Source organism: Sipha flava, unplaced genomic scaffold, assembly GCF_003268045.1.
Source record: "Sipha flava isolate LNK unplaced genomic scaffold, YSA_version1 212_pilon_pilon, whole genome shotgun sequence".
Classification (NCBI taxonomy): domain Eukaryota; kingdom Metazoa; phylum Arthropoda; class Insecta; order Hemiptera; family Aphididae; genus Sipha; species Sipha flava.
Window position 1 is genome coordinate 70,881 of NW_020272825.1, and position 26,142 is coordinate 97,022.

At 30.8% G+C, this 26,142-nt stretch overlaps 1 pseudogene; it reads right to left on the reverse strand.

The window, feature by feature from the left end:
• LOC112682839 overlaps positions 1-18,788 on the reverse strand; it is a 54,698-nt pseudogene extending 35,910 nt beyond the window's left edge.
• Positions 18,789-26,142: the final 7,354 nt, after the last annotated feature.

The window sequence follows — 26,142 nt, forward strand, 5'->3', positions numbered from 1 at the left end:
CACTTTCTATGCAGTATTTTAAGTGATTCCACAGTTAGAGTAATGGGCCATTAGCTGAATTTTTCTTTCAAATTAAAGGAAAAAAAGAATTAACATAAATTAATGACGAACGAAATATGATTTTATTAATGATCATAACCGACCTTTCTTGGCTATCTTACTCTAAGTTATAAATAGGAATATTTTATTTTTTAATCTTTCAATGCTTATTTTCATAAATTAATTTAAATTTGTATTGAGTTGTGCTGCAAATGTTGAAATATTTTCAGATTTATTTTCAAAGTTTCAAAGGACTATACTTTTCAGAAACTAGAGAAATACGTTCATTATACGTACATAATAAACGGATATGGAATAGTAATGTTAATACATTTTGGATGAGAAAATAGTGTTATAGCAGACGTCATCGTGAATTTATTGTAAATATCATTGAGTGTCCGTGGAGAGTAAGCCAGTTTTTATCGAAGTACATTATACAGGTATAGTAATATGCACTAAAATCCAAAATGATTTATATCGAAAATCGTGAAGTTCGCTATTGAAGAGAGATTCGTTTTTAAATTCAGTACATCTTATCGGCTATCACTCGTGGGCCGGTGCGCATTCAAAAAGGGATTGAAGTATATAATGAGGATTTTGTTTTTTTTTTCTATCATGAAACGGATTGTTTATGCTTACGTTTAGTTTTTGAGTATGAAATCGTATAATAATGGACACCAAATTTTAAGTTTGGAGTAAACTTTAAATTGGTTATTTATTACCTATTATTATCAATAATTTTGAGGATCAACTTTTCAAAAACTTTTAAGAAAAACGAAAGAGCTCTGAAAGTCGTTAGTTTTTCAGATGGGTTTTAAGATTTAGGAATAAAATAACTGTATGATTATTTCTAATCGCCCATCGAAGTGAAAACTATTTCATCGACAATGTCTATACTATGTTTATATTCCTGATGGAAGAAAAAATGTACATGCATTCCTAAGTTAATACTATTTACATGGATGAACAAATAATGCAATGTAATACAATTACAATGCAATATATTTGCAACACAATACGGGCTTAGATTAAAAACAGGCAACAGCTACCTAATTTTCGTTGTTATGTAAGTTTTGACTCATACATTTTAGTCTCGAGTACTATGAATAGTCAGTAGTTTTATAAAAACAAACATCAAAAAGGGATTTAATTATTTATAAAATCAAAAAGTGATTAATAACTTTGATTGTTATTTCGTCTTTATTTTGGTCACATGCACCTATTGTGGGTATGACCAATTTTTTTAAATAATTTATACAATTATTGCATTGATTTTCTTTTGTTTTATGTATGGTTATGATTTTCCAAAATATAACTAATTATCTATGCTTACATAGATTAGAAGTCTTGTTGTAAAGTGAAACAAAAAGTCTTAATCCATACTCCTAGCATAATATTAATTTTGATATTATGTAAAAGTTTTTAAATAACGAATGAGATGTTTATAAATGTAACGTTTTTACATAAAACGTATAATAAATAAATGTATTAAGTACCTAACCGGATTTCATTTTTATTTTACTATACAAATCTACTTATACTTAAAATATTAAAAATTATCGTGAAAAACTTGGGTATATTTGTGAATGTATAATACTAAAGTATGGTTTTTTTTTTTTACGTGAATTAAATCTCTCTCGTAACTGAAACTTTATTCAAAATGTATACCCTCAATTATTTTCATCCGGTTGGTCTATTTGTCGCTTTGCATCTCCGGTACATATTTCTGTGACCATGTGCTACTTTACTATGTTTATGGCGATTTATCGTATTTGGCCGTTTTAACAACGTGTCGCAAGTCATTTGTCATTGGAAATTTAAAATATTTTTATAACACTGATTTGCACCAAAACAACAGAGAACTTGTGTGGTAGCAATAAAATACAATGCTGTGATACTATGGTGCATATACGGTTCACATTGGAGCTTCGTTGTAATATTTTTTTTATATTTTTTAAGTAAAAAAATAACAATAAAATAAGAACGTAACGCGTTTTTAGGGCTTGTGGGTTTCGATTCATTGCGCATTCATATATCTACATCGGTTAAAAAGTAGAAAACAGCAGCAACGGCTAGAAAGAAGGAAGAAAGAGGAAAACATGACGGTATATTTCTGTTACGCGGATGATATGCAAATACAGCGGTCGCCGTTTATTAAAATCATGGTCAATGTTATCAATCATTTGTTGTCGAAAAGCTTAAAACGAAAAGCTGGTTGTAAACTAATATATATATATATATATATATAATTTGTCTCGGCTATTGTAATCAATCGCCGTACTATATGATCAGTTTGAGCTGTTTGAGTTCAGATATTGAAGAAAATCAAATCAACATTATGTATGATTATTTACCAAACTTCTAAGGCTTTCGCTTATTGTAGGTTTAAAGGATATTTCAAATTTACGAATTTCTTAGTTATATTAAGAACTATAGTTGAGATTACGAAATTCTCTCAAACACTGTGGTTTTGCGGAAATTTTCGAAGGGGAAGAAGGTAAAAAATTTGAGAATAGAGAATGATCCCGGATTTTGAAAATCAACGAAAATGTACGTATTATATGAGATCTTACCGAAAAGGATGTTATGTGTGATTTTCCATAAACAAGAAAAACTAGCTTAAAAATGATAACTAAAAAAACGGATCTCGAGTCGGAAACGGACGCCGAAACATCTGCAAATCCCAATTAAATGAGATAATAAGCCTTTAGCCATGAACTTTAAAAAGAAGAGTTCAACATAAATCGTCAAATATTGATCCTCTTTATAAATATTATGAACGTTGCATAAATATTAATTTAATAGCAAATACTAGACGGTTATTGCTGAAAAAATTATTTTTAAGTTAACAACATTATAATTATTTTATGTAAATTTCTTTACTTTTTATTTACAAAAAATAACATTATTTTCAATCAAATTAATTATAAACTCTGTTTTCTTATGATAACATATGTTAAACTCAAAATATATTTCTATTATGTGTATAGATTTAAGCAATATAACGTTGCATTAGTAAAATTTGTTTATTTGGCATACGTAGGAATTAAATTGTTTTTATATACATATATTTTTAATAAAAAAAGAAAAAAGAAAAGTATAACAAATTATGCATGGTACTTATGGATTTAAAAAAGGCGTATAACATAGTGCTAAGAGAAGTATTAAAGTGGGCATTAATGAGAAAAGTGGTACCAAAAATATATATAAATTTAAATCAGGATATGTATGAAGGCTCGAGAAACTAGTGCAAAGAGTTTCGGTGGAGTAACAGAAGATTTTAACATAAGAGTTGATGTGCATCAGGAGTCAACTCTAAGTACTTATCTGTTCTCTGTGGCAATGGATGAAGTTACAAAAGACGAACAGGGCAAGATACCATGGTGTGTGATGTTAGCTGATGATATAGTTTTGATAGGATAAAATATGGAAAAAGTTAATAATTGGTTGGATGAATGGAGGTTATCCCTTGAAGGAAAAGGATTGAGAATTAGTAGAAATAAAACAAAGTATATAAAGTAGGTCTTTGGAGGAAGATACCAAGAAGTTGAGGGCATAAGGAGGCCAATGAAAATAAGTATTAATGTGATAAGTAAAGTTGAGAACTTATTATATTTAGGATCATTTGTACATAAGGACGGGAGCTTTGACATATATGTAAAACATAGGATTAAGTGTGCTTGGATGAAATCGAGAGAAACATTTTATGTGATAGGAGAGTTTCAATGAGGTTAAAAGGTAAATTTTACAAGAGTATAGTAAGACCAACTATGCTATATGGTTCAGAGTGTTGGGCGGTTGACAGGACAATAGAACAGACTATGAGTGTTGCGAAAATGATAATACTTAGATGGATGAATGGAGCGACAAGATAAGATAGTATAAGGAGCAAATATGTGAGAGGTAGTATTGGTGTAGCATCGATACTGGACAATATGAGAAAAAATAGTCTGATATGGTTTGGGCATGTGATGAGGCGAGAGGAAATAAGGAAATACTAATATTAGTAAAAGCAATAAGAGTGGTTATGGAAATTAACGTTGAAGGGAAAAGGAGAAGAGGGAAACCAATAAAGAGACGATTGAATACGATTGAGAATGATATGAGGGCTGTTGATGTGTGCGTAGAGGATGTAAAAAATCAAGACGAGTGGAGGTTTAGGACAAGAGTTTCCGACCCCAAATAATTGGAAAAAAGGCGGAAAAGTAGAAGAATGCCTATAGTTGTTGTGATAAAAAAATTAGTCGTGTTGTCCGTTGAGTAGTTATTGTAGGGAGATCGTATTTCAAATTTCCAATCGTAGTTATTATACCGGAAAACTTCGACGAAAAAAGGTATAACTTACGGCGTAACTGTTAATAAAAAAAATGTTTTTTTCAATACGATTTTACTCGTAGACGTTATTCGTATCTATAGGTTGATTTAAACACTCAGCGATTGTTGTTCCTCTTGAGGAATTAAAAAAATAATACTTATGTCACAAGTGGACGTAATATAGCCTATACCAATTTTCTCCAACCTTTATGCTAAGGCAGCCCATAAATGTCCTTTGTGTTGGAGTAGACAAAAAAAAAAAACCTGGTATGCTTTATTATAATTATATTAGTAATGACTTTAATATAAAACATTTTATCATATACATTAATGTAATACTGCAGAAATGACTTTGATAACTAAAATATTTTTCTTGGCAGATTATGAACAACTACCCATTAAAACTATTTTGCGACCCAATTTCATGGACGTTTTGTCAACCCCCCTCCCCAGTAAAAATCTAAAAATCAATTAATAAAAAATATAAAAATAAATATTTCGCACGCAATTCGCATGAAATCGTAAGACCTATTCCGAAATTTGTACGACACTCCTTCCCCACTAAAATCAAAAATTCATGAGAGGGGACTAGAAAAAATTTGAATAAGTTAATTTTGTTTAGAAGGAGAGGTTGGCTAGACGTGTTATCATCCGATCCTGGATTTTTTATTTTGGAAGGAAAGGAGTGTCATGAAAATTTCAGAATTGGTCTTACGAATTCATGCGAATTGTCAGTTTAATATTCGCACCAATTTTTTTAGATTTTTTACTTGGAGGGGGGGAACGCTCATCCAAATGTCGGGTCACGACTCAAAAGTTAGGAAAAGTTTGATCTAAATGGTGTTGGATTAAGAGATACCGGCGTGAAACGTTTAAGTTGAGTATGAGGGATGAGCGTTATTTTTTATTTACGTGGATTGTTGTATTACATATTATTGTCACGCATATGTGTGAATGTGGTTAGAAATATTCTGGGAAGTGATTTTTAAAAAGAAGCAAAAAAAATCCCGTTTTCCCATAGATCTCGCGAATGAGCTCGGAGTTGTTGGAGTCTTGTCTCGGCGCGAGCGACGAGAGGTTATTTTTCAACGCGTTTTCCGCGTGAATTTCTCCTGCACATCAAGTCGAAATTAGGATATTGCGTCGAGGACAGGATGGTGAACGTATAGAGTTTCTACTTGTCGGCAACGAAAAAACGGTGTTTTTTTTTTCTCAGCGAGTAGTGACGAAGTACGCGCGCAGTGGGGGGAGAAGAGTGATTCGCTTTATTTTTATATTATTTCGAAATATTTATTTTAACCAAGTAAACATTCGTTTCGTGTAGAACAGACACTGAAAACACGATTAGTTTTTTTTCCAAGTAAAATAAATGTGCATTTTCGTCAATTTAGAAAGCCAAAATAATTGTAACGCCGGTTTATACACGGTGATTTTTGAATAATATAAGATCAAATATTTACAAAACAAAATTAATGTATTACTACATTTGTACAGCGGAACACTGGAAGATGAATTAGCACGAAACCAAAGACAAACGTGAACCGTCTTATAAACACGTCCCTTGCTTCGACCGCGACAAAGACGGTACCTGGGGTACAATATGCGTCGGGACACGATACGAGTGTGTCTATCAAAGGCAGTTTGCTGCGTTCCCAAGGCCGTTAATCTTAAAGTTAATCTTTAATTAGATTGCAAACGAAGACATAAAAATTAACTATATTATAATAATAATTATATTACACAAACCGAACGCGATTTATTCGCCAATCGATACAGCGTTTAGTTCAGAAAACTCAGTGATGAACTATACGCGCTAGTAGTTGGATGTATTTAATAAAAAAAAAGTTCGAAGTTAATTTCGATATAAGCATAGAGCATGCGCTTGAATGTTTATGTTTTATTCAAGATCCTTCTATCTCATCTAAGAAAACTTATATTTTTTTTTTTGTCGATTGTTAACTTTTTTCATTGGTTTCGACTGTTTAAAATTTGCACAATTGTAATCACTAAAAATTAAAAAGAAGAGAATAAAAAGGATATAAATGAAATAGGGCTTCGTTATGGGGTATATAGTAAACAGAGGATATAAAAATATGGGTCTAGTAGGTCCATAGTTAGATATTTTCTGCCCTAAAATGAAAATTAAATTGTCGCTCTTTTTTAAAGATATTACCAATAGGAATTATATTATTCTGTAACCATTTATAGTTACAGCATGCTAATGGAGCTAATACGATAATAGTAAAGATGCATAACAGTAATTATTGTCGTCTGTCTTCGATATTTATCTAATTTTTCCGCTTTGATTTCTTTAAAATTATATGCCATCCTAAAGCAACGCATGACTTGCTTGTGCCCTAGCAAAGAATCTGGGGTCTAGATTAATTATCTTTTTCCTTGTTTGAGGGAAAGCTTTTAGGGTTATAAAGGTTTGGGAGTCGACTAGTGTAATTGGCTAACAGTCTTGATAGCTAAATAAAAAAGCTCTTACTTATTCCATGGTATTTGGGTGTCGATGAGCAGGATACTTATGACTACTAGAGGAGTAGAGTGAGATTGAAATTAATTGAAACAGACATAGGATTTAGAGGACTGATGCTGGGAATTTTTGATACTCGCATGGAAAACTTAAATCGTATAGTGAAGTTAAAAGTGAAATAATCGTACGTAGTAATGAGTAAAACTTGAAGGGTTCTTGGTCGTACACACCGTACGTACTGACGGCCTATGACCAAGAGTTACGCACGCACTGACGGCTTATGGTCAAGAGCTTGGGAAAAGGATTTTGTGCCTATGTTGTATGTTGTATACAAAGTAGTATGGTGGGATGGACTTCGGACTGATAATATGAAGGTTTGACCTACTAATTTAGGATGTCAATAGTGTATTGTTGGGTTAGGCTATAATTACATGAATTGTGTTGAATGTGCACGTATCGAAAGAACCGTTGTTTAATAGCTTATAAATACACTATATAATCAAATAGAGAACATCATTACAATAACTTATATACTCGTATAGTTATATAGTTATGTTATATAGTCGAAACATGCACATAATTAGACAGCGGCTTTTTTTTAACGTATTTACAATAAATTCAACAAATACTTCAAAAACAAAAATTTATGGCAATTTTAATAATTTTAATTTCATGATTTTAGTATTTTTAGACATTTTTCATTTTTCATGGCCAAAAACAAACTGCGATTAAAATGTATTTATTTATTTTCTGTTCATCAAACATAGTTAATATTTCACGCACTTTAAACAGTCGAAATACATTTTCAAATCAACATAAATTTTTATAGGAATTGTTTTTAAGATGAGAGATAGTGTCTATTTTATATGTTTTAATATTAAACAATTTAACACTACATGTATACTTTTAACATAAATTTGATCATTTACACCAACAATAAATTAATTCAAAACTAAAAAAACTAATTTTAATTGCTAATGGTTAAAGATTTGTGTATAAATTTACAATAATTGCCGTCAATACGGTATGGTGAGGATGGAATTGGGTGGGCTCAGTAGATATTCAGAAGTCTTAGTAGACATAATCAATGTTAAAAGTACATAGGTATTTTTTCAATTTGATTTAGTGTGAACTCCAAAAATCAAATTCAACAATTCAAACCGAAGATAAACGATTGTAGAAAGCAAATGGGGAGAAATAAGTTATACTTTCCGTGAAAGAAGAATATTCGAAACTTGTGCATGGCATCCCCTCTGCTGGCGACATCAGACAAATAAATATTAAATAAAGTAAAGGAAATGGGGAGTGTTTGAAACAATCATGCGTAAAATGTTAAATTTTGTCGTGAAAAAAATGACACCACGTCCAAATACATAATGATACGTATTAATACGAAATTTGGTACATTCAAACACAATAAATTCCGCTCCTCTTATCCTTTATTATGAAACATGACTACATTCTTTACAGAAAAATCTTTACTAAGCACAAAAAGCGAAGGTAAATCGAATCGGTAATTTTGAAGATCATCCTGGACGATTAATGGGTACTTTCTGTACAGAAATAGTGGGGAATAAAGATATTATTACCGTAGTGACATATCCTCCCGTCGGATTTGACATCAAAAAGGTCGAATAGGAATTTTTTTTCCGAAATATGCGTCAACAAAAATATTGTCTTTTTTCCGTGTGCTAAAATATATTATAATACATATCCGTCGTCTACCGAACATTTATATATATTATATTGTTCGTTGATTAATACGCGCGTCATTAGCATTATGTATAAACTGTATTAAAAATAAAAGTCATCAAGTATAAAAAACGACTTGTCGAACAAAACATATATTGAGACATTGAATATTTGTTGGGATAAAAAAAAAATATAATTTAATCATTTTCCTCTTCGACCGGTTTATAGGCTTTGATTAAAAAATTGTTCGTTTCTCCCTCGAGTTGTTCTCAGAGGCTAAAATATATACTTTTTCATACTGCACACTTAAGGATTTTGTCATACTCTTCTTTTCCCATTTCAAACGTTAACAGTAATGAGTAATACAGTTAAAATAGTTGGTATTTTAGATTTTACTGATGATACATCTTGAAATTCTAAAAAAATTATATAAAAATTTAAATTAAAAACAAATATCATAATATAGAACAAGGTTGGGCAACTGTCAAGCCTTTTTTTATCTGGCCCGTGCTATATTTTAAAATAACAATATGCAATTTTCAAGTTTATCGTCTATACTCTAACCTATTGATATAATAATTGTTATCTAGTATTAAACATCGTTAAATGTCTAATGTCATATATGTGTATAAGCATTAATTATAATCTATTTATAATCATTTGTATATAGTTTTCAACCATAGCTGTTTGCAGGACCGGCGCTAGAAGTATTGGCGCCTTGGGCGAAACCATGTTTTGGCACCCTTGAACCTCCCCCCCCCTCCAACCCACTTAGTTTGAGTAGTAGTAAAATAAAGTTTTTTAGTGAATTTAAATAAAATTAGTACATATTTAGTATAATAAATTGGTATTATATCAACGCATTTTTGGACAGGTTTTTGTTTTTTCGTTGCATGAATATAATAGTTTTAATTTTGAGCTTGGCGTTTTTTACTTTTTCAATTGTTTTGTCGGGGAATATATTATTTCACGCCACCACTGCCTACAATATAGGAATACTGTGTTTCACTAAAAACTCATTTATTAAGACCAGAGAACAGAGTTCATTGTAAGTAACTAATAAGGAACCAAAATATTATGTAAAAATTAACTAAACAAAAAATATGAATATTGATTACCTGCAGTGCTCGACTTGGCAAAATTAAAGAAGAAGGACTCTATTTACTTTAAAAAAAATGAACGTCCCCCAAAACTGGCTGAGCGTTATGATTATAGCGTAATAATAGTAGGGGGACGCTAAAATTTCTGAAAATTAGTTGGGGTACTCTATCCCCTGCGTCCCTCCTCAAGTCGAGCACTGATTACCTGTTAACTGTGACTTGTTAATTTGAACATTTGACATCACACAGCAGATTGTACGTAGCGAGCGCTCATCGAAAACAATAAATTGTGCGTGTATGTCGGGCAACTGTGTCTTTTTGATTTACGCCACACACCGCGGTATTTTCGCCGTAAGGTCCAAATGGTTTTACCACCGCGTTTTTTTACGTAATCGTCTAGTTATATAAATTTATTTGTAAACGGGTAAATATTTTATGAAAATAAATATTACGACCATCTATTTATTTACACAGACAAATGCGGTAGTATGTTTCTATGCATTATTTTTACATCAAAATCAGCGCTGTATGGATGCAGTACCTATATGAAGTAGAAAGCACAACTGTTATATTCTTACTTCCTGTAGATCGTTAATGCGTATTAAAAGATAAAGTAGATGAAAACCATTTTCAGTTTGGCACCCCTTTCGTGCTGGCGCCCCGGGCAATCGCCCAAGTCGTCCATAGCTTTCGCCGGCCCTGGCTGTTTGTACCGAACTATTTAACTATAACAGTTTCTTCGTATCATTTGTATCGTGCTTTCGTGTGTGTTGAATTTATTATTTTCATGTATATTAATGCTAATTAAAATTTATATTTTAAATGACATTTTTTTTCCTATGCTCCGGCCCGCTAGATTTTAATTTTCTAAAAATTGGTCCTCTAGTAACTTTAAGTTACCCATCCCTGATATAGAGAATAGAACCACAACACACTTTTTAATTTCATACTATACACTTAACATTTCGTATTACACAAAGGGTGTCGAACTGCACATAATTTTAGGACCCTCCGTATTGATAAAATTATTTTGTAAATCTGTAAAATTTATTTACTTCAGCACATCTAAATATTGCAATTTTCATTAAAAACTTATAAGCTATAGAGACGGATTCTACATACGAATGCATTCTGCTAATAATAATGAAAGTAGGATAGTTAGAACTAAACAAAAACATGAATTATATAATGACGGCCAAATTGATAGAATACTGATTGTTTTTTTTTAAATTATGTACAAAAATGTATACAAAAATGAGGTGCGGAGTTAGGGTATTAAAAAAAAATTATGTGCGGAGTTAAGGTGTAAAAAAAAACCTTGTAATGGAGTTTAGGTGATATATTACAATAATGGCCACGATGCATGCGCAGTTACGGTGCACCGCAATTTTAGTCCTTGGTTGTTCTAACGATTCGAAAATAATATATTTATTGAACAACACCTGCTGCACCACTATACCGATGCATAGTATTGACGTGTTCCGCTGTGGCTACAGAGTTCTGTTCGTGGCCACGGGGGTCGGAACCCAGGAAATACGTCAATACTTTATTTTATTTTATTTTTAAGCCGTCAGCTATAACAAATATTAGGTGTACGCTCATTGTCGTATTCAACCGGATAGGACTAACCCCAGATAACATCTAACGTTATTACGTATACAATTGAATCGTTTCAATTTTTAAGACTTTAAGTAATCTATTTTTATCCAATTCACTACGAATTACTACGTCGTAATATATTTTAGACTAAGGCTGGGGTATACACGGGCAGTCATATTACAATAATATAAGAACTAACTTTATAAATATCAATATTATTGATATTATAATAAATAAGATGGTATAAAGACATTAGCAATCGGATTATTATAAAACGAATAATCAGACCACGGGAAGCTAGACAAATTAAAGTTACCGATGATTAGAATATTTACAAGTTTTCAACAAGAGTTTTTACGATATCACCACTTATATCGAGTTCTGACTTAGTTGTTGTATTTTTTCCAGTATAAATTTGAAAATCATACATAATACCACTACCACCACAACATGTAAAACCTTTAAATCCCCGTTTGTGGGGCTTATTATTATTATACTGTTTTAAATTACTACGACCTTTGAATGGAATAATAAATTCATCAATTGAATTAAATTCTTCGGGTTCTGTCAATAAACAATTTTTACGAAATGCCTCGATAAAAGGTCTTATTTTGAACAACTTATCATAATTTATATGATTACGTGGACATACATTTTGATTATCGTTTAAGTGAAAATTATTTCATAATTTTTCAAAACGATTACGCGACATAACATAAGCAATTACATCAAACCTTGTGCAATCTGACCAATACATACGATAGCTGGGCATTTTTACTATACCAGAATATACATGAATACCAATAAAAGTTTCCATTTCTAATACTGTTGTATTAATTGAAGAACTTGTTTTTTGGGTATAATATAAATTAGTATGATATACCATTTCTTCTAGTATTTTTAAATCAATAAATTTTTTAAAATAATTATAAGGAGTTAAATCGTCATCGTTACGCGTAAAACAATTGTCAAAATCAGTGTTAACAAAGTCATTGTCTCTTTTAATCCATTTAGGTAATGATTTTCGATATTTATTATAACGAACAGATAAAGGAACTTCAGAATCATCATCACAAGAAACATATGACTGTTCTTGTGGTAAAATTTGTTAAAAATATAATTGATTTTCATTACGCTCTAATTGTTCTACGTCATTATTATTTTCAAAATTGTCACCTAAGCTAGCATTAAAATCAACGTTCCAATCAACTGAGAGATAATCTAAATTATTTACTTGAATATCATTTTCATCATCTGAGAATTCAATATCAAGATCAGAAATATCTCCTTCCAACAAAGCAATAATTTGGTCATCGTCTAAATTATCCATTTCTTTTTAAACGATGGGTCCAAATGGATACACTCAAATTAACTAAAAATTTAAGGTCAATACGTAAAATAAAAATAAAACGAAGTATTCGTAGAGAATGTTTACTTGTTTGGCAATCAAATAAAATTTATAAATCTAAAAAATAATAAAAACTTAATTTAATATGATTTTCGAAAGTTATCAAATTTTTCGAAAAAAGTAATTTTGTTTTTATCATAAGAAACACTATAAAAACAAGTAATATTAATCATATGTTAAAAACAGTGGTACCATTTGATAGAACATAAATTTTTTTGTTTTTAATGGGTCCATTTGGAGTCTTCGGACTAATTGTATTGGAATAACATTTAAGAATACAATACGTATCCAAATGGACCCAATGGGCTGGAAAGGGTTAACCCTTTAAGTTGAGGGAGGTATATACACACAACCTAAAAGAATATTAATTGTATTATACTTTGATAGCACAACAATTTGTTGAATGCCAGGAACATTATCAACATTAATTATAAAGCGATCTAGATTTTTTACTGCCAATAAGACCCCACCATCTCTTCTATAAAAACGTACTATCTCTATCATTTCTAAACACATTATAATTAAAGATACTTTTACTGATATTATTTAAATATGATTCTAAGCCAATTAAAGCTACAATATCGTTTGGTGATCGATAAATTCCAATTATAGTAAAAACACTCATTATTTTCATTGACTTATTTATTAAGTTGCAATTATTTATAATTGTGTTTTTAGCATTAATTAATTAAATATTTTCTTTTATTAAGATAGTTACATCATCACTTTTATTAAATTTGCCTAATAAATTGACTATCTGGTAATTATTTATACGCGGTGGACGACCCGAGACGGAAAATGCCATGTATAGTCCCAGCCTAAGGCTCTAAAAATTGAATCGTGTGATGGTTTTAAAACGTAGAACTACTTTTGAAGAAAAAACGGAAACTAAGGAGAGGACAGGTTAGTTCTGTTCGGCGTAAAAGAGAAACATTCAAATGAAAAAGGATACGTTAAGTGATCACCATTTATATTTATCCTGTGTTCCATTTAACCGTTCTCAAGTCCTTATGCAATGTAAGGAACAGAAAAACCACGCGTGCAAATCGAGTCTCGGGGATTAGCACGAGTAAACTTGGGGACGTTCATTGATATTATTGATTTCATCGTAACGCATTATTATCGCGCGTAGTATTTCGAACTGATGGTGACGCTAATCAATTAAGCCGGGCTTCACGTGTGCTGAATTCATTTTGGTCGTGCGGTACACACACAAGCGTACACCGAAAACTAATAGACACGAATGAAAAGCGTTTCGGTAACGCATTTCGTTCATGAAGTATCAGACGTGCGGTACTGCGTTCGCCCATATCGGTTTACGACCCGGCCAATAACCCTCCCACCACCAGTCATAATCCGTTTAGCATCCTCGCAGGACTTGACCGCAAGCCCGTATGCGTGGTACTAGGCGACGATCCTTCGAGCTTTGTGAGGAGCGCGTGTGCTCTGCAAAGAACGCGGCCCCGAGGTAATATTGTTGCGAATACACGGGACGATACGAAGTGACTGTGTATCATTTTCACGCGTACCAATATTATTACGACTTCGGCCGTTTTTCGTTGGTTATCTCCTCGAACGTGCCGCACCGTGTCGTATCCGTGCGAAATAGTTTTCCGTTCGGACGACATCGCATCGCACTATCTACTCTTGCCCGATGATGCGTTACGGATGTCGAGTGAAATGTTGCTTTTGCGTCACGTACCTAATTCGTGTGATCCGAACGAACACGGTATCCGTTGCGCTTAATCTCGGCACTTTTTCTCCCTTGCGAACATCGGCCCCCCCCTTCTCTCGATGATAAATAAATATATATATATATTTACTCACTGTTCGAGACGACAAGCAGACGGAAGCTTGCCGAATAATATTACGTTTCGTGCGATGCCAAAAACACAGTCGAACCTCTACTGAAAATGAAAATTTGTTTAACAGAAATTTTCGTTGAAAACACGTTTCCGTTGCGCACAACACAATAAGTTATGTCATGCGTAATAACAATATTCTTAACAGCATGTTAGTAAATCGAGATACTAGCGGTTCCCAAATATTTTTGAGTCACCCAAAACAAAAATAATGTAACCTCCCCATGAATAAATAAAATAACTATTTTTACTATTTAAATGTAACAAACTATTGCCGATCTAAAAATATCTATATGGTAGTGTAATAAGCTGTATAAATATTTTACTCGGGCCTCGCCCAATAAGTGCCTCCCAAGGGAGGTGCGCCTTACAGTTTAAAAACCGCTACATCATATTATAATCCACTTCAAACATAATAGTGTCGATAGCGACTCGTTCGTTTTGCGAAACTTTTACATTTTGAAAACTTCGAAATACCAACATTATTTTATCATGGTATTAAAAAATAATGATATAAATATTATTAGTTATATAGAAACGCTTTATTTGTTTTCAATTAAAATTTTATAATAGTTTCATGAAAACAATTGTTGTGTAAAGATTTTCGTTGTACAGATCTTCAACTGTATTACGGATAAGTTTTAATTTTGTTTGACTTCCGTCGGAACGTCTGCAGTACCTACGCACGGAGCACGTCATCACCATAAAATAGGCGCATTGGGCGCAACATTGTACGCATTAGAGAATATTTTAAACAAGCTTCCCATGAAATGAAAAATTATACAATCATTTATTTTGTAATGCAATACGTATGCGTGGATTTTATTTTGAGTCTATCGTGTGCGAAAACAAATAAAAATTGCGAAAACGTTTAACCATTTCGAACGTACGGATATCGGATGAGAATGAGAGTGAGAGAGAGAGAGATAACACATCAGCAGGTTTATGGTGCGGGTACCGCGCGTTCACGACAACCCTTTCGAAATCCCATCTATTATATTATTATTTGTTCTAGGTGGTCTGGAACAACATCTTGTTACCGGTGCCCGTATTTCGATTTTCATTTTTTTTTTTTTTTTTTACCTTCCGTCTAACACAACTTCTACCACTACAAATATCTTTCGAGCGTGCACGATTTCAACAACGGTTGTTTCTAGGACTTTTGCTTACATTTTATTTTTTGCCCAGAGCTTTCGAATTTCCAGAAAGTCATTATATTTTTTTGCTCGATAGATGGGTAAAAAAAATCACATCTCTTTGGTCTTACCGATACACTCGCACACTATTGTGTTATATCCTCTCAAAAGTGTTTTATAAAATAATTTTAGTTCAGACAATGTACCAACGATGAAGCATGTCTACTTCAAATACGCTCTTGAACTATTTCCGTTGGCATGAAAAAAATCATTTGTATATCGATTAAAGTATGCCAAACGTGATATTCCATTATTACACATGAAAACGTTCGGATAGAAATATCCCAACCGTTTAGTTTCAGCTATCAATTTTTTTTTTTTTTTATATTAAAATTAATACACTAATATAAATATAGCATTTTAAGCCCTTTTAAAATGTTAATCAATAATTCTAGTATAAATATTTCCAGTGAGTTATTTTAAATTTAAGTATTTACGTTTTTTGGACAGCTTCTGTCTAAAGTTTTTTTTGACAATAAACATCCAGAGAACACATAATACACTCATATATGATTGTCTTTTATATTTATTTTATATTGGTTGATGAAAATATTCGAATACCCAAGTATAAAAAATTGTATCTCTCCATCAAATTACAAAATAAATGGATATTATATCAAAACAAATAATTTAAAACATGAGAAACATGAAATATGCGAAAATCATTTTTTTTTTTTTTTTTTTTTTTTTTTTTTTAAATAACCTTTTTCATTCATTGTATACTGTTGAGATTTTATTTTTTGAGGAATCCGTTTGATAAATATATAAAAACTATATTTACAAGCTTTGTAATGAAAACTATTTAGAATATTATATTCAAGTCCTATTGAAGTATTTTAAAATATCTACCATTATTACATCATCAATGTTTTTAAAGTTTTATTATTTATGTTGTAAAATGTAATATTTAAACATTATAATGCAATATTAAAAATTTATAATTATAGTTGTTTTTTGTTTCATTATAAATTGGTAAAAATATACAAATAATAACTTTCTTTAAATATTCAATTCTCGTAATTTTCTTATTAATGTACTCAGTCATACAATTTTCCAAGTATTTATTATTTCTTTCCTGTTTGCTAGTAATTTGCTAGTCACAAGTAATCTATAGTCTATTATATTTATATACTCTATCTTATCGATATAATAATTATGTCTATATATCATATATATAGCTTTTAAAATGTTGGTTTTTGCTCTCTATGCACTAGCCCGCTGGATTTTAATGTTTAATAGTGTAGGTAAATTGTATTAAAAATTAAAATTGTCATTATTTTATCTGTACACAAACAGGAACCAATTCGGCTATACCTAATAAAATACCTTTTCAAATGGGAACCAATTAGGTTACTCCCTTCACATTAAACCCGATTTTGTCGTACGGCCGCCATGGCTTTTAGATCCAACCTGTGACTGGATCTCAATTGCCCGAATTTTCCCCCGTAGGTGGTACAACTTTGTATATTGATTTTGTATTTTTTTTACATTTTGACGTTATTGTCATTGTTTATATTGTTATTAATCATGGACGTAATTCATGATCACGAAAAATATATTCTTGTTATTCAAGAACGAGAATGTTTGTAAAACTTCATAATCTCAAGTTTGATACTTTTCAGAATATAGGTAAATGTATTTTAGCTCATACGAAAGTAGTTAAAAAATTTCACAGGATTTCATTTGTATCATCCATTAAATGGTGAAACTCACCATGCTTCATCTCTCTTCTTGAATATCTGATACCCCATTCTGTTCTTCTTGAACGTCTTCTTCTTCACCATATCAACATACTACTACTAATCTCAACCAGATAAAACAACTCATTCATCTTCTTGAATATATCGTAAGCAAAAAACGAGTATTTTAATTATAAATATGTAAAAAATTAATATAAAAATCAAATACGACATCCGCAATCTATGTATCCGATAAGTATGCATGCCACAGTAGATAAAAAATAAATCGAGCCGTACATAGTCGACCATAGTACGTGGTCGGTTCAAGTATGAGACCGGCCTAAAAACTTAAGTTATAGTAGGATATTTATGTCCTCGTTATAAGTCGGCAAAATCATAAATTGCTTTTTTTTTAACATCTAATTGTTTTATACGTTTCGTGTCTAGGGTTAAAATATAATTTTAATTATTTAGTTAATCAAAATGGAATAAAATTTGTAAGGTTGTTATGGACCATAGGATTTCTAGAGTTATTGATCATACTTTTCGGTTTAGGAAAATTACGGAAAATTGCGTTCATAAGTATGAACAGTAATAAATTGCACCATTTAATAGAACGGAAAAATTAATTTTCAAAATATATATTTCTTCTTTTTTTAATATCGTATATAATGTGTGTGTGTAAATTGTAGCATTTAAAAACAATATCCATAAGAAAATCTAACCTAACCTGTACATGGATTTAAGGTCCTCCTCTAAAACTACCTCCTAGTTTGCGGTATTGCAGTGTAATGTAAAAGTATGCGATTGTTACGAAAAAATTGTCGTTAACGTAAAACGCTCTTTTCGCATTACTTTTTATTATTATTACTTTATTATCTAATAGTTTTCTTTTAGTGGCCATTATCATTTAGAAATATTATAAGCGTAATGGTTAATAAATAATAAGCGTTTTAATATTTAAATGTTGTCGAGAATGTCACTTGGAAAACCCCAAACAACCAAATATATTAGTAACTTAGACGGCGCATAATAGTAGTACAACTAAACTGGAGTTGGTCAAAATTTGTCATAATATTAAGATTTGAAATGAATCGTAATAGATATGATTTACATAGTTGATCCATACATCCGTGTGTTATGTCACTATGGCGATGCGTCCATTGCAATATCATCTCAATTAATCAAAAGCAAATGTTTCAGTTTGCTACAAAATTACGTGCGTAATAAGCTATGTTGAGTTCGACCAACGTCATTATAATACGCATTATTATAATCAATATCTCCAAAATGCTTACCCTTCCGCTTATGCTTGGACTTCAGTGTCATAATGATTCTGCTACGATCGACTGCAGTAGGAGACGTGGCAGTATACTGCGAACATGTGTCGGTAGATGACGACTGATTTGGTTTTATCGGTGTTGTATCGCTATGAAAAATGTCGCGAAACAAAAAATAGAGGGGCCTGGAAATCACGCGGTGTTTATACGTTGGTAAAAGCACAATAGACCAGTGGTTCTCAACCTTGTTTTATTTACGGCACACTTATTCGCCACAAGTTTTCGCGGCACACTCATGCACTTGACAACAACAAAAACTTTGGCTACGCGCTAAGATATCCATTTGGGTTAAAACCGTATAGTGTACATTATACAGTTTACCTACCTATGTATCGCCTTACCTGCACAACTAATTGACATTTAACTGTCACAGTTTTATCAATCGGTAATTTCAATTCATTTCCGAACAAATGTACAGTTCTAGAAACTACGTCATTTTAACCTACACACGTATGATTTATCTGTACAGATAAACAAATGCAATGAAATAAAATGGGAGCTTATCGATTCCGCCGAATATTTTTATAAGTCTATTCCACCGAAAATTTATATGTGTACACAAGAATATAACATATAATATTAGTACATTTTCGGATTTTGTAGACACATAATATTGTTTACTGTAGATTTTCTACTAAATACTGACACAATAAATGATATTTTATTCTACTCTACAAATTATAATTTAAAATTGCCATGCTTTAGTGACAAAATATTTGTAGGTGGTACATTTTATAGTTGCTCAAAATATTTCTATCAACTGTTTACGGTTCATATTTTTAAAAATTGACATTATGTTCCATTATCTTATTTCTTATTTCCAGACAAAAGTACAAACACATACGGTACCGCATTTTGATGTATTATAAAAACATGCTCAGCTCAAAGTTTATATTTCAATCCAACTACAATTGTTGCTAATTATTATATATATATATATATTACAATTATTTATTTATTCTTTAACATTTATATGCTTTTTTTCTTACATAGCTTCGTGCCACTATACCGTCGTGCTAGATATGGTATGTATATATATTATAATGTAATGTGTATATAGTGATGTTACATGTATATATATTTTCGGCGGAATCGATATACGCCCAAATAAAATACCTACTGTTTTCAATATTTTTTTTTTACCAGCGTAATCACAAATATCAGACATTTTTCGGGACACACCTCGTTGATCTCGCGGCACACCAATTGAGAATTAGATGATGAAATGAAAAAATAAAAATGTGCTGAAAGGATGCGTTTAAGGACGATTGAAATTACGAACTCGTCCCGCACTGCCCATTCAAAAGCAAATCCGTAGTGCAGTATTACTGTTATGGAATTAAGAGTATAAATGTATAATCAAACTAGAAGATATTCTTAACAGGACTCGTACTGTAAGAATTTTATGTTTAGTATTTAGAAAACGAAATTTTAATCGGTGTCCGTTGACTGAATTAATGAGATATTATTATTATTAAATAAGTGATTCAAAAATTAAGAATCCGAATCTAATGAAATATCGTTAAACTGAAAATTTACATATATTTTGTCATAAATAATTAATATTTCTTCCGGAAAAAAATGTAAAATATTATTTTTATATTATATTAATAATATACAGATATTTCGGTTTTAAATTTTTAATACAGTAGTACGTAAAAGATGACGAATAAAAATTAAAAATTTTGCTCTAAAAATAAAAAACCATTTTTTATTTTTAATAACTCAAAAACACCTTTGTTTACTACAACTAATAAAATATTAAAGTTTATAAAGAAAAAAAGAAGAAAAAGTTTATATGAGCCGATGATAAAGTTATACCTATTTTACATCGTAAACGCACATTTTTTAAACATTTTATAGAGAAATTGGGAACTCTATTGTAATCGACAAGTTGATATTGTCAAATATTCGTAAAAATTATAAAATATTAGGTGAAATTAAAATGGAAAATTGACCTACGTATAATTAAAAAATAAGCATGTAAGACACAAGTTTTGAGTGACGTGTGTTATGTGGTTCTTGCGTCATAAGTGATGATCGTGGTGCACGAAAAACGATTATAAACTATGTTCCGTGTAATCTATCGATTATGTACATTTAATTTATTATGTATTTTATCTAATACAACTGTAATTCATATGTTACACGTAGTAAAATATTCGTATGTACTTGTATGAGAACAACTATTAAAAAATTAAAAACTCAGTGAAAAGCATTATTTAAAAATATATATAAACTATCATCAGAACTCGTAAACACGAAAGATGTTTTATGTATAAATATTTTAAAGGAAACAAGAAGTTGGTTAGATAAAATTATCTGAACGATGAAAAGTTCAAATCAAAATAATGTCGAGTTGTTTATCTCATCAACGCTTGATGGACTAAATAAAGCTTTACTTTCAAGTTTTTGAGCCTCAAAAATACTAGCTGCATTCGATTTTCTACCCGAAAAGTAGCTGCATGATACTTTTAATTCAGGTTTGCTATACCCAAAAGTTTGACTACACAGGTAGAAAAGGATTAAAAAAAAAATCAACTTAAAACCAATACGTTCCTGCATGCTTTGCTCTGAATCTAAAAAATGAAACATGTACGCGCAGAGAATTTTATAGATTAGTATTGGCTATAAGTATTGGCTCCGGTCTAAAATCTATTAAAAAAACGGCATATCACTCTGTTTATCTGATATTTTTCAGAAAATAATTACATTTAATGTTAAAACGTTGAAAGTTTTTTTTATCACTTTCATCGTGTCCCCAGTAAGAATAAAAATAATAATTAAAATAATAAGATGGTCAACGGATTTACATAAAACAAATTAATACAATATTTGTTTGATTACATAGCTCAATTTGTTTTTTATTTAAATAACCTGCTGTAGACTATGTTATAAGTTATAATTCTCAGATAAAACCGAATTGGAGTAAACTATACCATCGGTATCGTGCAAAATTTCACTTAAAAGATAATTTTTGTGAAAAGGAAAAAAAACGTATACGGTTCAATTTTTATTAAATATTCAAAATTATTAAATACATATTAAATATTAATATGTTTTGATCGGAGCAAATTGATTTTTAATAACGATATGCTGTCGTCTGCGTTGGTAAGCACCGGGAGAACGTTCACTAAGCTGTCACGTTGAAATATTGTTTTCCGAACAATGACAAAGTCCTTATGACTTTATGAAACGACTCTGTTGCGTTTCCCTCCGGTATCGTTAATGTCACGATTTTTTTCCTCTTTTTCGTTTTGTTTTTTTAATAATAAATACATTAACGATCACTAGCTGTCACGGTGCGGCTAGCTTCCAATTTCCCGAGGCTACCGAAGACGATAAAACATATATCTTTCAGAACGCTGCCCAAATGTCAATTATAACTCGCGGCGGTCGTCAAAATTAATACACTCGTCGTCTTGAAATAACGTCAACGGTTATTCAATTCGTGCAAGCCGGCATTACCCGTTACGGTACACGGATAATATCATAAATGCCGTATATACACGCCAACGCGTTACCGTATAAGCTGTTACGTGTTATCTGAGACGAACAAACGAGACATTTTTCCGGAATAGTTATCCAATTTTATTCAATTATCTCCGAGTAGAAAGATATTTTATAAAAATATTATATTCACATGTCGCTCGCCCGCGACTTTATCTTCGTTGTATTTATTATTATTGTTATTTTGTGATTATTTTTTATTATTATTTTGTTAAAGTTTAATTAATATGATTTTATTGTTTTGCACGGCTTGGATTATAATCTAGGTGTGTGGCAACATAATTAATGTAGTAGTGCTTACCGCTTCAATATAGTTGGATTTAAATCATTACTGGACAGTTTAAATTTTGGACTTATACAAAATTAGTAGACACTCGTAGAAATCCGTCGAACCATTTAGATATATTTTACTGTTCATAATATGTACGGGGGAAGTGTAATTAAAGGGGATGACGATCCACATATATCTACCACTATCTACCACTTTGTCAATTTTCACGGTTTTGAAATCACTGCGTCTTTTTTTATGTATATAAATATATATATATAAAATATAATTCTAATTTAAATTTAATTTCATAAAAATAATAATTATTATTGTAATTCTCGTAAAACATTTAAATTTTGTTACAAAAATAAAATTAAAAATGAAAAAATGTTGCTCGTAAAAGTAAAAAGTATAACAAAACTGTTGTGTCAATATTCATAAATTATTTAAATTACAAATGGAGAGGTAAAATATTTTGGTAATATAATTTTCCAAGTAAAAAAAAATTAACTCATATATCACAAATCTACAATGTGGGAAACTAGGTATATCAGTGGTTTTGAAGTAATACTCGAGAAGTAATGGAAAAAAATTCATAATGTACGTTTTAAAGAACATATTATTACTGAGATATGGCATATATGCTTCTTTTAAAGCTTATATTTAAGACAATTATTTGGTTGTTTTTCTTTTCTATGATTTGATATATTTGTTATATTTGTTAGTACATATTGAAAAAGTTAATTACATAATACATTTATTTATATATTTATAATATTAAACATATGATTTATAGTGTTACTAACATTTTTACATTTGAGGGAATTCAATTTTTGTTTTGCGCAAAACTGTTTGAAACTTCATTCATTATGAGTCATAATCCGACATCCTGATGTACTTTTAATTTTGAGCGATGCCGCTCCTTATATGGTCAAGGCAGCTAATTGTTTACAAGCTTTTTATCCAAAAATGGTCCACGTCACTTGTGTGACCCATGGCCTACACCGGGTGGCAGAAAAAATTTGTGGTCTATTTCCAAAAATTGACGAACTTGTCTCAAACACAAAAAAAATATTTTTAAAAGTGCCAAGTCGTATTGATTTGTTTAAAACTGAGGCTCCAGGTATACCATTACCTCCAACGCCTATATTAACAAGATGGGGTACAAGCAGATTTCTACTTCAATGTATTATTGCGAACATATAGAAGCTATTCGAAATGTAATACAAAAATTGAACCCTGAAGACGCCGTTTCAATAGACCAAAGTTCAAAAATTAATTTCTAAAGATCAAGTTGAAGCAAATTTAACTTTTATTTATTCAAACTATGGATTTTTACCAACTACCATAATATCTTTAGAAAGCCAGAATGTTTTACTAGCAGACTCAATTAAATTAATAAAAACTGCGCGAAGTAAAATATGTGAAGTTAGTGGTACAAATGGCACTGATATTAACAAAAAATGTGAAGATGTTTTTAAAAAAAATAATGGTTTTCATATTCTTACGAAAATTTCTAAAGTATTATCCGGTGATTTATCCACATTAGAAGGTATCCCAGAAGATTTGACCAGCAACGATTTGTTGCATTATAAATACGCACCTATTACATCCGTTGATGTAACATAGAACGTTCCTTTTCACGCTACAAAAATTTGTTAACGGACAATCGACGCTCAATGCTGTTTGAAAATGTATACAAATCATTAATTGTTCAATGTAATAACATCGGGTAAAAAATTAAAAATGTTTATCATCTGATTAATGTTTTTGATTTTTAATTTTTAATATTTCTTAAAATCACACATTTTTTGTAAATCATTATTCATTGGCAATAAATAATAACATTGCATTATAGTATAAATTGTATAATACATAAAAAAATAAATCATCTAATCATTTTTATACAATAACATTTTTTTTTTTGAGCATATTTTAAGGGCATATTTTGGTAATTTTTAGAGCATAACTGCATACATATTTTATTGATTTTTAGGGCATATAATTGTTAGCCCTAATTATGACAATCCGATGTGACGTTCTGCGATGAATCTATTTTTTTATACGATATTATGATTACGATTTTATTTATTCGTTTGTTCCCCATCATTTATCCGTATCCATTTGAAGACTCGAATATTTCGTGCTGCTTCAAAAACAAATGTACACCGGTTTATTTATTTATTTATTTCGCAAACATTTTTTTCGTTAGGTAACGTATCGCAAACAAAATATACGTGTATTATTATTCGTAGGTTAACGGTACACCGATCATTGCCTCATTTAAACGACAATAATTATTACGTGTCTGCTGATAATATTATGTCTTACGTTTAGGTCTTCGAAAAAAAAAAACAATTGCAACAACAACAACAACAACAACAACAACAACAACACCAACTAGAGCAAAAACCGTGGCCATGCCGGTCACACTAATTACCAATTCACCACTCACTTTGTATAGGTAGTTTAGCATAATTGTAAGGTCTTTGATGAAGTTTCAATAGTGCCGCCGAGCTAATTGCGATCTCCCAAAAGTGTTCATATTACGCACGCCATTATAGATTTGCGTAACACCAAATATTTAAAGATTAGCACTAGCTGTGATTTACGATATGACTAGTGTATCGCACATGTTGTGTCTCGTATGTTTCGTAGTGAAAAAACAGTGTCAGGAAAAAATGAAAAAACCAATGTAGGCTCTAGTGCTCTGCAATGTTTGTTATTTTAAGGACCAAACCGGACTTCAAATTTTACCAAGGGACCGAAGTCGGACCGGATCACACTTAAACTTTAATCAAAGACCAAAATTAGACCGAACCGACAGCTTCATATTATTTTTAGACCGGACCGGACCAGTAATTAAATAACATTTAATAAAGTAGACCGTGGACCGGACTGTCTGTCCGATCTTAAAACATTTTGGACCGTTTATGGACCGGTCCGTAAGGTTCAGTCCGTATTAGCCCGGTGTCGATTTATGTATTCGAAAATTATATTTTCAAATAAAATGTGTTCGAAAAAGCATATATTCGGATGAATTTTGTTCGAATGAATTTTTTTTCGAAAACTTTGTAATTATTATTTTGATATTATAGATATTAAGATATTTATTAACTATAGTATATACAAATGAATAGTCGTATATTCCGACTATTATACCGTTAACCAGGAAAAGACAGTTAGACGTGTATTTAACATTAATATAATATCTGATATAAAGCAATACATTTTATCTACTATGTTTTATGTTATTGTAAGCGTAATCACTAATCATAATATGGGTTTCTGTAACATAGGCACCGAATGTAATTTACCGACTGCTGCAGTATATTTCCGACTGTCAAACCCAATGAAATAGCGAACGAATTTATAGGTGTATTAAAAAATTAATATCTATTATACATAAGAAAAATATGTTATTAGTTAATGAATATGAATTTTTGTTTAATAAAAATAATTTTCGTAAACGGGATAAAGAAAATGTGTACTATTGGATTTGTGTCAAAAAATGTGGTGCTACATTTCAAACAATTATTAAAAACAATAAGCATATTAAAGACGAATCGTGTATAATAATAGATCATTAACACGTACCAAATCCTATAAAAAATGAATGCAAAATAAAATGCAAAATGCTGCATTGCAATCTCAAG